The sequence below is a fragment of the Stegodyphus dumicola genome, chromosome X1, assembly GCF_044657685.1.
Source record: "Stegodyphus dumicola isolate Sdum_Otavi_A_Nest chromosome X1, ASM4465768v1".
NCBI classification, from domain to species: Eukaryota; Metazoa; Arthropoda; class Arachnida; order Araneae; family Eresidae; genus Stegodyphus; species Stegodyphus dumicola.
This window is the reverse complement of record NC_140780.1, coordinates 195,117,162-195,135,518: the sequence shown is the minus strand read 5'-3', so window position 1 is coordinate 195,135,518 and position 18,357 is coordinate 195,117,162. Positions and strand designations below refer to the sequence as shown.

Sequence of the window (18,357 nt, the reverse complement as noted above, 5' to 3'; positions counted from 1 at the left end):
CCACTCAAAAAGCAATGCTCTCCGAAGTTCCGGTAGACATGAAGGAGGAGGTTGACGGGCTGCAACTCGTCGGCCAAGCATATCACACGTGCTCTACTGGATTCAAGTCCGGTGAGAATGCTGGCCACTCCATACGGGTTATATCCTCTGATTGAAGGCATTCGCTTACGATGTTTGCACAGTGAGGACGGGCGTTGTCATCCATAAACACAAATTGTGCGCCCATGGCGCCCCAAACAAACGTACATATTGTTCAAGAATGACGTCCCGATAGATTTGACTTGTCATGGTTCCAATTTGAACATGCAGGTCAGTTCTGGAACCCAGAATAGTTCCACCCCAAATGAGCACTCCTGCACCACCGTAACGATGTCGTTCAATGATGTTTTCTTGGTGGTAACGGGTACCTGGAGCTCTCCATATGAAAGTCCGGCAAGAATCAGACTGCAAGCTAAACCTGGACTCGTCGGAAAACATCACATAAGCCCACTGTTGCGGTGTCCACAATGCATGCTCTCTACTCCAGGCTAACCGCAGGCGACAGTGAGTTGCAGTAAGTGGAACGCATCTGACAGGTCTACGAGCATATAGACAAATCTGCCCTAAGCGTCTGTACACGGTCTGCCTTGAAATTGTCGTACCAGTGGCTGAAGAGAGCTGACGAGACAGGTCTGAGGCTGTACTCCGCCTGTTTCTTTTGGCGGTGACTGCCATATATCGGTCTTCATTCGGCGTTGTAACTCTGGGGCGACCTTGGGCACGCCCACCTACCAGTGGGCAGGTATTCCAGTGGGCAGCCCACATTCCAGTGGGTCCCACATTTAAGTGATAATTCTACCACTTAAAAAATCATCCAAATGCGCTTTTTGTGTCATAACTATTCGGTTATTGCACTGAAATGCTTATAAAGCGTCTGCGAACAGTTTTACTTCTTTGCCTGTATTCCTTATATATCATTCTCTTACACTCTCGTCATTGTGACGTACCATCGGTGTCATCTGGTTACTTCCTGAAATTTGCATATGATTCTTGAAGATGTGTGTAGTGATTTTACAGGTGATATATTTATTTTAGAGTTCGATTTCCGAGTGACTCAGAATTATCCTTAATTTATGGACATGAGTGTAGATGTGCATTAACGTTTTACAAGGATTTGATAAATATTACTATTTTTGTCTTTAGTCCTGTTCCCAATTTTTAGTATTTTAGCTTTTAAAAAGAAATATATATCATGAGAATTTTCTTTACTTTACTCACAAACAGAAGTTGCAAACAGAAGCTTATAAACAGCTTTAAGTAAATTTTGAGTCATGTATAGTATATTTCTGCATTAGAATTGTCTTGATGTATCATTTGTCACGCATTTATATCGGTCTTTTATTTTAAATTTTTCACTCACGAACCTTCATAAAAAGATTGTAATTAACAAATTAATGACGAATTCACAATTTAATGCCAGATTCCTTAAAGAAATCTATAAAAACAAAATTGGAATAAAACGTACACAGATATAAAGTGCTCATTCATATCGTGGTGGGAATGGCATTTTTGGACCTGAAAATTGAATTTGAAGGAAATTAGCGAAAGACAGGGTAATTAATACATTATTGTATGTACGTAGAGGAAAATAACTGCCTGTCCAAATGGCAAGACAGAGTTTATAGTTTAATTTGATTTACAGGCGTGTATTGGGATAGGTCTTATTTTCATACCTATGTTAAGGTTTTCTTAATAACGCATAAAACCACTTCAATGACATATGATAAATATGATTAAGGTCATTCTGAAATATGCATGCTACCCTAAAAACAAGTCGACATTTTGATCTTGGAATACAGTATACCGAATCCATACATAAATTTGAAGACACATGCACTGAGAAAAATAATCTGGCTGCACGAAAAATCGCGTGACTAGCGAATGACCAAAAAAAAAAAAAAAAAAAAAAAAAAATTAATTACATGAAAAACATCTTAAAAAAACTTCAGGTCGCTTAAAAAAATTGCTGACTGTAATTGAACGTCATAGACCCAGCTGCCTTTGGCAGAGTTTCTAGAGCGCAGTCGACATCGTTTATGGTTTCCTAAAAAAAAGGACATATGGGGTTAAAAATGATAATATAAGACCATATTTCAATGGCATATTTTTCAGCTTTAATCAATGCATTTAAATTTGAACATATTAAAATAATGTTTTAACAGGTACTTTATTGATGGAATATTAGTCTGCGCATGCATGATTTTCTTTAAGAATTTACGAATTTACATTTTATCCCTTTTGCACATTTTTTAATAGTAACAATAGTTTAAGTAGGTAGCTTTGAATCTGAAAGAAATATTTACTATTAAAAACTGCTATTAAACTATGTGCAAAATGTAGCTTGCACTGAAATTTTAAAATCCTACGGTTAATCTTAAGTAGCGTGAAAAATTATAAAAGTTTTTTTTTAATGTTTACACTAGAATTTTAAAGTGTTTTTTTTAGGTTCATAAGACACATAATTATGTTTTTTAGGGTTCGAGGACTTATAATTCATATAAATCATATGATTAAGTTAGTAAACTAAAACTTTCCATTCAGTTTTAAGAATATTTTATTATGTATGTTGCTGTAGCTTTTTAATTATGCTGGGTTATCTGTCTAAGGAGAGCTTTGTCTTCGTAGAGGAAGTTTTGAGGAAAATTCAAGAAAATTTCCATATAGTCAGCAGGGATTTGAACATGGGTCGAAATACTAATGTTCAGCCATTTTTAATACTAGTGTTAAGCCACTGGTGAGCCTTTATAAGCCAAATTTCTTTGCTCCTAAGAAAGAGACACTTGTGTCTGATCACCTTCGATAAAGTTTCATTCAAAACTTAACCCCAAACTGATTTGAGCAATATTTGAAATCAATATTCGGAGATTTTAACGCCTGGTCGCTAATAGATGCACATTTTTTCATAGTTATTACTAGCGCCGCTTTTCTAAGCCATGCAACCCATCTTTAATACGTCTTTCAAACTGCAATAGTACATTATTTATTTAAATTAAAGAATTAGTCATATGAAAAACGATACTCTTAGTAATATTTCGATGATCTTCGATAGCAAGGGAATCCAAAATTTCCAATAATGTGTGAAATTTTTAATGTGAATTTTTTTAAAGCTGTTAATAAAATTTTCTTCGTAAATGTTCTGAAAGTCGAAGAATTAAGCTTTCAGGATCTCGTTCGTGAATGCTGATTGTCAAAGACATTTAAATGCATTATTTGTGTCTGTAAAGCGTGATAAAATGTGTTCATGTTGTGTTCCTTATTCACTAAGTCTTTCTGAAGGCATCCTCCCCCATTCAAAGTAAACAACCCTCGCGTGTTTTCCTGTAATCAATTATCTACCTAAATTTCAGAAGAAAACAAAAGGATTTATAATTTCTGCATAATTATTGCTCATTTACACATTTGTTTATCCATTAATTAGGAATAACGAGTCAGAATGTTTTTCGTAATGCTAAGAGGTTGGTACTTTTCCTCCAGTAGCTGGATCCGGGTGTTAATCAACTTATGGCTGCTCGTGGTAGCTTTAAATCATATGTAAAAATAAGCTATAGGCTTAATTTGCCCTGTTTTTGTATAGTATACGAATGATCACACAGAGAGAGAGAGAGAGAGAGACCAAACACAAGACAAATTTATAATTACCCACACTAGATATTCATTATTATCATTTTTCATTTCTTGTTTCAGAATACATTTTGCACATCTGCGTGAAATAAGTTTCCGATTAACAATGAAGTTTTTAATGTTTTAACGTAGTAATTACCGCGTAGAGTCTGCTATGCCTTTCTATATCCGATTGACGATGGCATTATCATCATATTTTTTTCTGCATCAATTTCACTGTCAGTTTCTGCAATTCTTTTAAATCTTTCATAGTCAGTTTTTACACACGTTATCTCAATATTTTTGCTAATTGACACATATTATAAAACTAAACCTTCAAAGCTTCCCTCACTGATATCTCAAACGTTAGCTGTAGCTTGCAATTCCTCTGAGGCTTCTACATAAAAGCCACTTTTTAATTTTATAAAAGCAATTTCAACGTCTCTCTATTTAATGTATTTTTTGTACTTTTTCTGACATTTGCATTTTTATTAGTTTTTCATTAATTATAATTCTTTTTTAAGTAAATTATAAAATGCTGTTCAAAAAATTCCACTTTGAATATAATTTGTCACTGGCTTAAATTAGTAAGAACATCAAAATCTTTTAACTTCTTTTTTTATCCTCTTTTTTGAGGCTTAAGGCTCTTTTCTTAACATTTTCGACATATTAAAAGTTAGCACAAAGCAAATTTTAAAAAAATGCTTCTTCCAGTGATTATCTAAAATTTCAAACCTACGTTTAGCAGAATGTTTGCCCTTTGTCTGTTTAGTCGATCTGGAACTTCATGATTACAAGCATGGCCAATGCTCGTTCGCTTTTTCTTCAACCTACAATTTTTATTTTGATTATATTGAAAGATTCTTAATATATGATAATGCTAAGAAGCATATCATTAATGCTTTTCAGGAATCTGTGGGAACATAATGTGTCTATTCCAAAGGAAAGATTCTGATTGCGGAAACCTTAAAAAATAGGATAGAGAAGTTGCACTTCCACTTTTTATTTGTTAGTATTCCAGAAGAAGTGCTCATTTACAAAGGAGAGGAATGCTTTTGTTAACCTTAAGGTTAGGAAATTCTGCTACATTGAAGTTCATTGAGGGTAAAGAACTATGAAAACTGTGTTTGACAAGTACAGGAACCTGAAGATAAGAAAATATAGGTAAAAATAACAACAAATCGATTTTATTCAAGCACTACATACCTGAACGATAAATCTAGGGTCCACAATACTTTAGAGGTATGAACTACGAAAAGCTGTGATAGGTACAAGTCGGAAATTTTGGCACTGAAGAACCAGTGTTTTACTAATACGAGTTTTATTTTACTAATACGAAGTGGAGATGAGTTTAATAAATGGTAGTTTTTCTATTGATTAGCATATATTTGTTTTGATTCCTAGAAAATTGAACGTAATAAGCGGCTAAGTTTATTAACCGATGAGTTTAATAAGCGACGGTCAATGTGTATTTATGCATGAAGTGAATTTTGAAGATATATCATAATTCCGGAAAATGATTTCAGATATAAATAAATCTTTCAAATAATGATAGTTTGGTGCCCTAAGTGAGGGTTTCTAAATGGATTTTTTTAAGTATTTACATTTCTCGTACTTTACTTGAAACACGGGGAATACAACGAAAATATGAGAACGTTTTTGTAGCATGTCCTTTCAGCGGGATTAGAATCAGAGTCGAATTATTAGTGCTCAGTGGTTTTTGTCCGGTTAAGCCATTGGTGAACTTTCAAATTATGGAATAAATTTCTATATGTGTACTGCAGTTCATTTGCGAATAACTTCAAAGTTACGAATGCAATATAAGTATGTTTTCGAAGAATGTGTACAATGTTTAAATATGTTGGCATCAGAATTTTCCTGCAGGCTTTAAATACAAAAAAAAAAAAAAAAAAAAAAAAAAAAAAAAAAAAAAATTAAAAAACTTATTTGGGCATGTTAAAAATGTCTATTTGCTTTAACACTGAGAAAGAATCCAGCTTTAAAAATTTATTTCCCGAAACCTTTCATAATCTAACAAACGTACATCCTTAAAAGACGTTTAATGTAAAAGTTAACTTCAAAAATAATTTAAGCCATTTCGAGTGAAACCCTGAGACTTTCTGTAAATTTATGATCAGAATGTAATTTAATATTAAACATATATAATATATGCTTTAATATGAATGCGATAAATATAATTTGAAATATATTGTTAAGAAGTTTGTATTTAGATACGTAATTTTAGGAGAATTATAGTTAAAATTGTTATATTTCCCCGTGCAATGCACCACGAGACAAATTTTAAGAGAAAGCTATGCCGGAAAAGTAAGAACACAGGGGTAGGTGCATTTGAGTAAATGGATATCTCGGCAATTTGTTGTTGTTGGCTATGTTGGCTATAACCGCAGTTCCATCCTCTTATTGTTTTCCAGAAATCTTGAGAAAAGAATCTGAAAAAAAATTTGTTTTCGGAACTACGCTGTAGATTTGTCAGTCAGCCAGCAAGTGTATACTCGAGTTTATACAAACTTATTTAATTCAGGCTGCAATAAAGCACCAACATACACATTTCATAAAGCTGACATTCAATACTGTGACTATAATTAAGCTAATGAAAAATAAATAACTTTTAATAGGAACCTTTAAATAAGAAAATTTTATAATCATGCAGCAACATGCTTAAATTTCTCCGGGAAAAAAAAAAAAAAAAAAAAAAAATTCCGTTTAACTTGCAATGAGAAACACTGCTCTAATTTTCTTTAAATTAGTTTTTTAAAAAAAAGTTACAGAATAGAGGCATTACTATCATTGCTGAAAAATTATGTTTTAGATAAATATTTTATGATAAATGACGTAAAAGCTTTTCGTTCTATTTTGAAAGTGTATAAATAATTCTATAATTTGTATTTAATCCAACAAATTAACTAAATTTGAATTTAACAAAGCATATGATTATTGACAATAAAATGGAATTTATTATTATTTTCTTATGGTTCCCTCAAACTTAGACGGTTAAAATGTAATCTTTTATATCACAATCACATCAGTGCTTATATAGCATAAACATGGTCTTTAAATATGAAAATTGAAGTATACATACCAGGTTCACATGCAATGAATTATATTGGAAAGATTTTCTTCTGTGATCGGAAACCAGGGTAGTTTTTTTTTCAGCTCTTAATGATGCAGGATTGTCATTCAAAACCGTTTCATGGAGTCACTAACAAACAGGATGTAGAGCTTTCTCGGACCAGTGGTCACTTGATCCTCTGCAATCTGATACCTGCGAAACACGCGGGTGTATAATTACCGAAGAAAAAAGTGGTAAAATCTGCTTGACTCTTGTCCTATGAATATCAAGCATAAGAGCGTACATTAAAACAATACCAACCAGCTATATACCGGTGAGCTCCAGGTTTCGAACTGTAGATAGAACCCTTTTCTCACTCAACGTGGTCATCTTCTTCGCCGTTGGACAGAATAATTGGATAATAATGACTCCAGTTGCAATTTCATTCGGTCTGTAGAAAAGACAAATAAGAAATAAAAACTAAAGAAAATGGAGAAGAACCTTTATATGCATAGGCTGATTGGATCATTAAGATAAAGGGGCGGTCTTCTCACAATACTTGGCCCCTACTTATTATTATAGAGATGCGCTTTATACTGTGGGTGAAGCTTAATGAAGTAGAATAAATAGAGCAAATATATATACAGAAATTTAAAAACAAAGCAATACGTTTTTTGTGGGATCCTGAATGTTTTTGTGAGATGAACAAAAATTAAATGACATCCACATTATATAATGTTTAGCTAAAATTGTTGTATCTCATTTCAAAACTAAGTTACAGTAGAATTTAGTTGTAATAGAGCATTTATATAAGCTTAAACAGCCCAATAAAATGCACTCAGAGTAAAATGTTACGTGTCTGCAACAAGTTTCCTTAATGTACAGTATTGATTTCAATAATAATAATTTAATTTTGCAATCTTTTAACCTTACCTTCGGGAAAAGTGTATATTTTCTTTCCATATCTTCATTTTCCAAGGAATGTATAGCCAAAAATGTGTTCCATGGTTTTGAATTTAAATGATAGGTTATATCTATGCGTGTATGTATTTAGTCGGGCTATGTCTAGTTAAGCACAACAAAGTTAATTCTAGAAACTCGCGTGCAGTGGTTCCGGATTCTGAGATGCGTTGTAAAACTACATTAACATTAGAAGGGAGGGATGGCAGTACTTAGTTCTAGGTAAGTGCTCTAAATGCTTGTATGTCAGATGAGAGTTAAATTTGCATTATGGACCATGAGATTTCACTGGGATTTGAAGAAAGTATTATAATAAAGCCCTGAATATTTAGGAATCATATCGTTTTCTGTCAGTATGTGAGCTGTAACTAGTAATTAGAAAACAAAGAAAATACTAATTTACCACAAAATTATTGTGGTAGATTTGTGTTAGTGAATTTGTGATTTCAGAAAGACTACCAGTTTATTCCGTATCAAACAATTCTTCACATACTTTGTAGAGACATTAGGATTTATTTTTGGAAGCAGGAAAGATGAAAAATAGCAAACACCTTCGCCGGGAATCGAACCACGGATCTCTGGATACCGGCCCAGCATGCAGAACCACTACACCACGAAGGCAGGCTAGGAAAGCGGGAGAAATACCTTATAACTTTAGAATGATATATTCCTCCTTCTAATAATCAACGAAAGTTAAAATAAAGTTATAATAAACCCTTTTCAATTTTATTTAAATATATCTATCTTTCATTGTTATTAACAAAGATAATTTGTCTGTTTTACTGAAACTCAACTAAGACGAATGAACGATCATATTATTTTCATATAAAATTAACTGGAAATAAGAAGAGAATATTTGAATGGATCGTTTAACATTTAACATTAGACAGATATGCATATTAAACCAAATGAAAGTATACGAGTAAAGAATACGGTACACTTCATAATTTATTTTGCATCAAGGTCAGAAGCCGGTCAACTTCTACTTTTTATCGGTTATTACATTTTTGTCTGGGAAATGATTTTCATACTGCAATGTTTGCTTTCTTCTCTTTTAATTCTTGGAAAGAAAATAAAGTAAAAGCAAATTGAGTTTCTTTTTATTTAAGCACTTACCGTAATGTTTATTCTGCCCTCACAACTGTTTATACCTATACGATAGAAAAATTAAAAGAATTTGCAAATTACGTCTATTTTTAAGAAAAATATTGAGCTAAGGGTACTAATTATACCGTCGAAGAATTATGCACATTTTCGAAATCAAATACGTAAGTATACATGTGGGTCTCTGGGAGCTGCGATTTTCGAAAGAATATAAGCACACGAACGGTTTTCGGCTATTTATTTACTCGTACTCCTTCAAGATATTCGCCGTTTTTTTTCGCAAGAGTTGGGTAAATTTTATAGGGTAACAAGTAAACTGAGTAGCCACGAACTTATTGATGACAGAATGAGATGGAGAATTGTCTGTAAATTGGAAGCTGGCCAGTCACAAGAGTAGGTGGCTACAGAGCTCAATATAACGTCCAGTGTCATCTGCAATTTATGAAAACACTTTCAAGACACTAGATCTATACAGAGAAGACCTGGCAAGGTCGACCAAAATTCACGATTACAAATGAGAATCGTTATTTGGCACTTTCAGCGCGGCGACTTAGCACTACTCTCACTTGGACTGTATCACTTTACAGCTCTCACTTGGACTGTATACTGTCACTATGCTTGGAAACCGAGTTTTACTGTCTACGTGTAACAGAAGGTTTTATGAGATAGAGCTCTGCGTCCCGCTCACTGCAGCGCACAAGAGAGCGCGTTTAGCATCTTGCAGACAGAGCCGTAGCTTGGGTTTCCAGGGCCGGGGGATAGCTGAAGATTTTGTGCTCGCTTTTGTGTGCCAAGGATGCAAAACATTTCATTCTAAAATTCCGTAACATCAATTTGGCGCCCTCTGGATGTTGCGCCCTGGGACAGATGTCCCTCCTTGCACCACTCTAACTACGCCACAGGTTGTAGACAACTTGCGCCTTGGGTCAGACTTCAGTGGAGCACTGCGCTTTTTACAGATGAATCAAGATTCAGCCTGGACACTGATTATCGAGGTACCTGTGCCTAGGGAGAGTGTGAACATTGCTATCATTTTCACGAAAAGGATCATTATGGTATTGGAGGAGTAAAGACCTTACTTTGTACTAGTCGATTATTTTTTATTTTAAGAAACTTTCCTTTCCCTTCTGATTTCAATTTCCTGCCAGAATGCAAATTTAAATGATATACGTGCAAAATATCAGTGAGTTCGGAAAAAGTATTTAAATAGCAGAATTGAAGAACTCGTGGTGGAATAGTTAGTTACGAGCTGAGCGGATTTACGCCGAGAACGAGTTTATGCCGCAAGCGACATTTATGCTTCGAGCTACAAGCAGCTCTGTAATTGAATATTTGTGATAGGCACTTACTTCTTAGGTTTATAAGGTATTTCTCCTGCCTTCTTAGTGCCTTCGTGCTGTAGTGGTTCTGCACGCTGGGCTGGTGTTCCAGAGGTCCGTGGTTCGATTCCTGGCGAAGGCGTTTGCTAATTTTTCATCTCTCCCTTATACAAAAAAATCCTAATGTCTCTACAGGTTATTTCATATTTTAGACTCGGCTTTGCTGTGTGCAACCGATAAATCGGATTTAGAATGAAGTCGTGTAGTTGAAATTTGATTCATTCTTATTGTGCAGACTATTTAGTGTTCAAGTTACTTAGTCACAAGTGGTTGTTAGTTTGTGAGCACCGAGTGCGTGCATGTTCTGTTCAGTTTAGTTAAAATAAAAAAGGTTGTTATAACCTTCGTCAGCAGTTATTTGTTTTTAAGACATAGCGAGAATTCGCTATCTTGTCTTCAGTAGGGTCTACATTTTATGTTCCCTAAACGAACAAGACTCTAACAATGGTTTGAGCAAGCATTAGTTGCACTCCCGCACTTCCCTGCATGTGTTTGACAAAGGCCTTTTGCTATGAGGTACAAAGAGGAGATCTTAAAGCCTTTTTGTTCATCTTTTTAGATGAGCAGTTGGTTCTGGGTTTCTGTTAATGAATGACAAAGTTCGCCCACATAGGGTTTAGCTGGTCGACGATTACCTGGAAAGTGCGGATATTCGCCGCATAGATTCGCAAATACATCTCACCTTTCCCTCCGAGAACCACCCTGGCGTTGAAAACTCCCTTGCTGTAGGAGTAACATCGCCTGCCACAGGGACTTCTCAACTGCCTCCTGTCCACTACGCTACCTGTCGGGCTTGAGAGGGAGCTATACCCTATATTCGACTCATTTTGAGATCGAAATCACAATGTGGACTCTGGAAATTACTGCATTATGAACTTTTTGATAATTATACTTACATAAAATGACTTTATAATTGCACCTCTCTTTCTCTGTTATAAATGTATACTCTTACCAAATTTCATTAAAATATGTACATTAATTTTTCAGAAATTCGACATAAAGGGCAAATTTTCTTAATTTTGCACACAAGTGTATATATCGTATGTCCCTAACAATCACTTACATATATACATGTGAAAAAATAATACGTACTTAACTAATGTTCTTTGCAGGTTATTTAGGCTTCCATGCTCGACCTATAGATGGACAGCACTTTAAGTCTTCACCTAACTAAGTGCATCTGAGTGCTGCGGTACGTGCGTTTGAATACATATACGTTTTATTCTGCTCTGAATATGTGTAATATGGGTCAAAAAACCAGTAGAAATGCAGTACTTTCAGCTTGCTTGAGTCAGAACTATTGGAGTTCATCACTGGATTCAACTGGAGCTCAGTGCTGTTTTATTTCAGATGTATTCTTGTAATCGTTCCTTTAGCGAAGAATCAAAATACCTGACACCAGTTTTGTATATGCACGAGAGAGTTCATTATCTTAAAATGGGCTTTTAAACTACTTGCATGCTCCAGTTTCTACAGTAGGTAAAGGAATGTATCTAAACTTCAAATAATAAATAAAAGGAAGAAAAGTATCTTTTTTTTTTAATCAAATCTAATATTTTTTTAATTTTGAAACAGTCAGTGTAATAATTTCGCTAATTTTGCTTGGAAAATTCTTTATACTTTTTTCCTTTTTTATTTATGTTATATAATTTATATAATAATTATAATAATTATACTTGTTTTGACTTATTATTTATTTTAAGCAGCAACACGTAGACATTCGAATGCTTACTTTGTTTTTCACATAACTGTGTTAGAGCTTTCCATTCACATCTGTTAAAATCTCTTACATTTTTTAATTAGTAGATAACATTCCCTGCATTCTAGAAAATAATACGTATTAATTTTCTATTACACTATCATTTGTTTACTGGAGTTAGATTTTCTCCTTTTAAGACCTTGACACCTGGCTCTTCTCGCGGATACTAAATTCCGCCCACTTAATGTAGTTGCCTTATGAAGAAAGATATAAAATGTATAGTTTTGATATGTTGAATGACGCCTTTATTATAAATACTAAATGGATACTAAAATCTTGATGGAAAAGGGCAAGAGTATTCCAGAATGTGACTAGCTACCAAAGAAATTTTTATTTGCTTTATATTCATTGTCAGTGAATCAACAAGACGATCTAGGTGACTTCTAAAAATTAAAAATTTAAAAAAAAATTGAAGCAGAAAAAAATTTAAAAACTAGAAACTCTTGAGTAATTTCGCAGAACTCAAAGTAAAATTCTGACCCAAAATAATATTAAATTTTGACAAAACATGAATTTAGATAAAAGAAATTGGAAAACCTAGAAATCAAAAATTGCAAATGCTTCAAAAATGCTCTAAACTAATAAACAGTACAGGGATAAATAATAAAATATAAATAGTTACATCAAAGGAAATCAAAATTCCGTGGAAATGCGCAGTATATATTCACAAAAGAATATAAAAAAATTTAATTACCTGACTAATTTATCTCTTCAAGGAAGCAAGCATACATGTATACTTCGCTGTGAGTCACTGTATACACCTCGAGTCGAAAATTCTCATGCGAAATTTACTTTCACAAATAAACATGTAGTGTATAGACTTATGGGGTAGATATACACTTTCAATTATAGAATTGTTTTAAATGACACAAATATTCAAGTTTTGACATTTTAAAATTTTAAAAATCAATTTTGTAAGATTTATTAAATCTAACATTTTATGTGGTCCGCTTGTAGCTATAGCAATATTTAAGAAAATTTATATATATATATATATATATTTGCAAAGAAGAGAAAAGTTCAAAAGCTATTGCTTAAAAGTACATTTGATACTGTATTCTATATATATATATATTAAAAAACGAGTTTTCTGACAGAATCTTCAGATTTCGTATTCTAAAAGGTACAAGTTTAAGTGCTAGTAGGTACCCAACTCGGAATATTATTTGCATAAATTAAAATATGAAGATTCATTTCTACTTTAATGAATTTTCTTGTTAGTTTATTAGGTTATGATTCTAAAGTAATAAAATTTCAAAAGTAAAAAAATAATAAGAATGTATTTTTAGTATTTAGATACGTATAATTTATTTGAATAAAAAAGTTATAAAGAAATTATAATTTAAGAAATGTTACGCACATATGTATCCCAAAAGAATATTATTGAATGACTTTTAAGGGAAAAAAATAAACATCGAATTTTTTTGGTTTATTTGTTGCCCGATCTCTCAAAACAAATCTAAAATGATGTAAAAAAAAAATCCCAAATTTGGAAATTAAATATCTTGGCTGGCGAGTAACTTAGAAGGTGCACTCAGAAAATGGGAGAAGTCAAATTTCTAGTGATTCAGAGAAGATGAACTATTGACGTGGAAGTTACAGTATAGAGGTGGTGAAGGATGAACGTTATGCAAATACAAACAAATTTATTACTTACCTTGAAAATGTATTCACACGATGTGCCCAGAAACGATAAAACAACTTTACTCACTTTAGTTTGTATGTCTCCTCAAATCAAATGTGTTCCAGGAAAATGCCACAACGTTTTGTGTATAAATCTGGACTAAATTATGCACAAATCATTAAACGTAAAACAACATTCAACATTTAACACAAAACATTCATTAAAACCTTTAATTTTTACTCTTAGTTTTGCTCAGAAATATTTATCATGAAATTATAGAATCATTTTAGTCGTACATTCTTATTATTATTACTGACGTTTGTCAGGTAATTTGATTAAGAGATATCATCTGACTTGTTTCGTTAAAGTTTGGTTTCACAGTTTCGTTTATAAGTTTAAATTTAAATCTGATTTTAGTATGGGAAGTGGAAGATTTCGTGACGCAGTATCGGTCATAAAAGTTTCGCGATTCATTAAAATTTCAATTTACAAAAGATCTAATTATTTAAAACTAAATGAATTATACGTAGTTAATGAAATCACTGGCCCCCAGTAGGCTTTTGATTTAATGTCAAACATTATTGAGTCATTTCTTATTAATGAGTTGCAAATATCAGGCATATTTAATGTTCTTTTTAGGCTTAAAAGAGTTTAAGTTCGTATAGAACTGCATTTTAAAGGATCGCAAAAATATTTTCCAGCAGATAATCTAGTTTGGTTTTATTTCTGATGAAACATGATAATAAAAATCTCCTTTCCTCAAGTAATGTCAAATAATTCCAGTCATAGGAACAATTAAAATTCAGCTTGTTCTCCCTTTTATTGATTCCATGCCATGATGGGATAATTGATCAAACCAGGATTTTTTTTAATGTTGTTTGATTAGACAAGGGCAGCATTTAATTTTCTGACGAAGAAATTATTTATTTATTTTTAGGGTTTTCTGAAAGGCAAAGCTCCATATATATTTAATACTCGTATTAAGGAAGTTGTGCACTTAGAAAATACTGAACTTGCTATAGGTAGCAGCTGGCGAAAAGTCAACGGTGACGACTTGACTGTACTTGTATCATCAAAAATTTATATCACGGCTTACCTGTACCACATGCCGATTCGAGAACTTCACGTGCGACAGTTCTGCTAACTGATCATCTCCAGTATTTTAATTTGTGTTTTCGTCATACGCGGTATATTCAAAGGCGTCATTAACAGCTCTCTTCTCCAAACAAAGACGAGAAAGATTGATATATATAATTCAGATTTTAATTATAATTTCAAATAGCGTAAAAGTAATTAATAGACATTGAAATGCTTCAAATCAATAATTTATTTTAATACATTTCATCAAGTTTTCACTTTTCCAGCGTCACTGATATTTTCCATACTGAATCAAATCCAAATTTAAGCGTAAGAAAGGAAATTCCACAATTAAATTTTAACAATGCAAATGACATTTCGAACACTTTATGTCTCATTGGAGACTGTCTGAATGTATAAGAGCCAAACTGCATATCATATTCGCTGCTGTCAGGTTTATTCTAAGTTTCTGCTTAAAACTCTTTAAACCTGCATAAAGATTTAATTTTGCCTTCATTATTGTTTCATTAAAGTATCTGATTCGATATAAAGGTGAGTTTAATATGGCTTCATTATTTTGGGAAATACTGTATAACAACAGTTAAACAGCATCAATATCTTCTCATTAAATCCAACATTAATTTGAAATTTTTATTATTTATTTAATTACTTTGTCCTTTGTTGAAAACAAAAAAGGCAGAAGCTACCCTAAATTAAGGTGAAATATTTCGATCCCCCCCTTTTTTTAAGACAACATATGCAATATACAGATATATTGGCAGAACCTTCATCCACAGTTTTCCTCAAAGACTGTTTCTTTTATCTTGTAAACATCTTGTAAAAAATATCTCAAAAGGAAGGGAAATAAGAAACCTTTTAATGAATATAATATATTGCTAACCATAAAACAAATGTGCATGTTACTAAATTATTTTAATAGAATGTTAAAAAACTAACTAATACCGTGTTTACTCGCGTAATAGTCTAACCCCCGTTTTTAAGCAGAAAAAATGGTCAAAAGTACTATACATTATTGTGTAGTAGATTTTCACGCATAATAGTCGCACCTAGACTTTCACAATGAAAAAATGGCCAAAAAAAAGTGCAACAGTTACGCGAGTAAACACCGTAATAATGTTAAATTTCAAAAATAAGTAGCATACATTTTTTTAGTTTTTATTTTACTTTAGTTACGGTTAAATGAAAAGCATTTCTAATTCTCGTTTCATTAAAATTTGAAAATAAAATGTTGTAATCTAATTTTTCACAGTCGTGATTAATAATTAATTGCCTAACAATACGAAGTATATTTTCATAAAAAAACTGAAATTTAAAAATTTGAGCTCTATTTCAAGCATGCTTAATATTGATAAATTATTAGTAAATATTTTCCATTTGATAAAGGAAATTGAAATTTCATAGAAAATAATAGACTTTCCAATTGCTGGAATGGAATTTTTCGCTTTTAATAGAAAATGCATTTTAAATATACTTACCATGTTTTTAATATCGAAATTTTTTTTTCATTTAAAAAGAAACGGAAGTTTCATAAGAAATGCACAAGTTTAAAATTGAGTATATTTTAATAAAAAGTGCATTTAGAAAACGTTTAGTTAGTTACAGGATGAGTTTTAAGAACGGTATCTAAAATAAATCTCAAAACACTAAAGGTGAATAAATGCCATTCATCATATTTTTAGAGGTTACATTATAGGGTAATATCCTAAATAAATAACATTTTATGGTAAAAAAATCTCCTTTTAAACAATTGTAATATTTGCGAAGTTCAAGAAAAGTTTCTGTTCAACGGGTAAAAGTGACTAAAGGCAGTGTGTTTTTTCCCCATTGGTACATTTCTCACGTTCCGAAACTAACACTGATATATGCCTCCGTGAGGTTGTGCCATCTAGTGGCGAATCCCGTGATTAATGTTGGAATGTCTTTTTGTGATAAAATGCTTTTTGTCATATTTCGACACTAGATGTCACTATGGGTTTCACTGAGAACCATTTCAAACCCGAAGAGAAATATAGCGCGATTTAGAAATTAGTTACAAAACGAGTAATCGCGTTTAATTGTTTTACATCATTTGCAGATCTTTAATGTAAACTAATCTATAGATCTTTTAAAAGGTAATTAAAAGAGCTTCTCAGGAATAGGTTACCTTTCAACGCTAAAATTTTACTACAAAGTGTTTCTTCTAGTTCTTAAATACGCTGAAAAAGGGTATTTAATTTTTATTTAAGGTTTTAAATTATTTATGTTTTATTACAAAAAATAGTCTCATAGATTACTGATTGTGCAATATGAATGAGTTTAGTTTTTGAATTTCAGAGGACTGCCAAATTTCTTACATTTAAATTAAGCAGCGAAAAATTATTTATATCCTTACCGGAGCAGCACGAGTATTCGGCAATTTCTATTCACTTGTGATAAAAGATTCAATTATTTCAGCAATTCTGTGTCACAAGAGTATATTTTAAGGCCTTTTGTCTTTTATGCAAATTCGGAATCAGGAAACCATCAATTTTATAACAAATCTAACAACGCTTATGCTCTTTGTTTTCAGAAATATAGTTTTCATAATGGTCATTATCAGTATGTTACACACAACGTAGAGATATTCTTCGGAAATTTATCAGGCAATTATTTCGATACATTATTTGTTCTTACTGACTTTGCTTTTCTTAAATTTGTTTCATATTTCTTCATCTAATATCAGACGCGTTGAAATTAATACATTATAATAAAATTTAAGTTTTCATAGGGGTAATATTCAGTTTTTTTTTTTATTATTCTGCATACTCTCATGCTGATATTTACGTTATTGGTAGATATCTGGTATTCTTAAGGTTACTGCCAAAAAGATTTTTCCATATCTGATTTTGCAAATAGAGCATTTAGTAAAATTCATGTAAATGTGTATGTCCAATTTAAAATCTTTTGAGCATATTCATTCCTTGTCATGTAATGCAAACCGACCGCAGAAACCTTATTTTTTTTAACAAAGTGCTGAATTTTAATTAGGAAAAGCGCTTAAAATTCAGTTAAGGAGTATGTTCATGTTTGTCAAATCAACTTTATTTACAAAGGAATATGTGCTTTCAAAAATGGAAATGAAAATAAAATATCATTAGATACTTCCAAAAATAATACTCTTCATCAGCAAAACACTTTTTCCAAACTATTTTTGGAAAATAATTTTCTAAAGATTAATCTGTGCACTAACAAAAATTTTGACATCGTTTCTTATAAAATTACTACTATTTATGAATTATTTAAAGATTTGGCTGGAGGAATGTAACGATCGCCTGAAACATGATAGTTTAAGACCTTAACTGAAAGACGCGAAATATAAGCGTATATATAAGATATTTAGTAGTAAATCGATTGAAGAATAAATAGATCTTTTATGCCTTAAAAATACCTTCTAAATTAAAAATTTTTTGCTATGTTTGTATATTTTTATTTCTAGAAATAAATTATATTAGAAATTTGTTTATGTTATTGAATTTTTTTTTCACTTGTTAATTTTTAAAGTGAACAAAAAAGCAAACATGCCATAAGTGAAAGGTGATAAATCTTTGGAAAATTTTTAGTGTTAGTAAATAAAATTAATTTTATGAGCATATATCAGGAAACTGAATAGTTTTTGAATAGTTTGTAAAATTCGTATAACGCTGTCAGTCATTGATGATTATATGCCTTTGAAAATGCTATGCCTGATTATTTTTCCAAGGTTATA

General features: G+C 32.0%; 1 long non-coding RNA gene across 2 annotated transcripts in view; it reads right to left on the bottom strand.

The window, feature by feature from the left end:
• LOC118191271 (uncharacterized) overlaps positions 1 to 16,414 on the bottom strand; it is a 56,242-nt gene extending 39,828 nt beyond the window's left edge. For both annotated transcript variants that reach the window (XR_004758558.2, XR_004758559.2), the window contains exons 1-3: positions 16,109 to 16,414; positions 7,031 to 7,160; positions 6,740 to 6,922 (exon numbers count right to left, since the gene is read on the bottom strand). This is a non-coding gene — a long non-coding RNA (uncharacterized LOC118191271). The remainder of the gene's footprint in view (positions 1 to 6,739; positions 6,923 to 7,030; positions 7,161 to 16,108) is intronic.
• Positions 16,415 to 18,357: the final 1,943 nt, after the last annotated feature.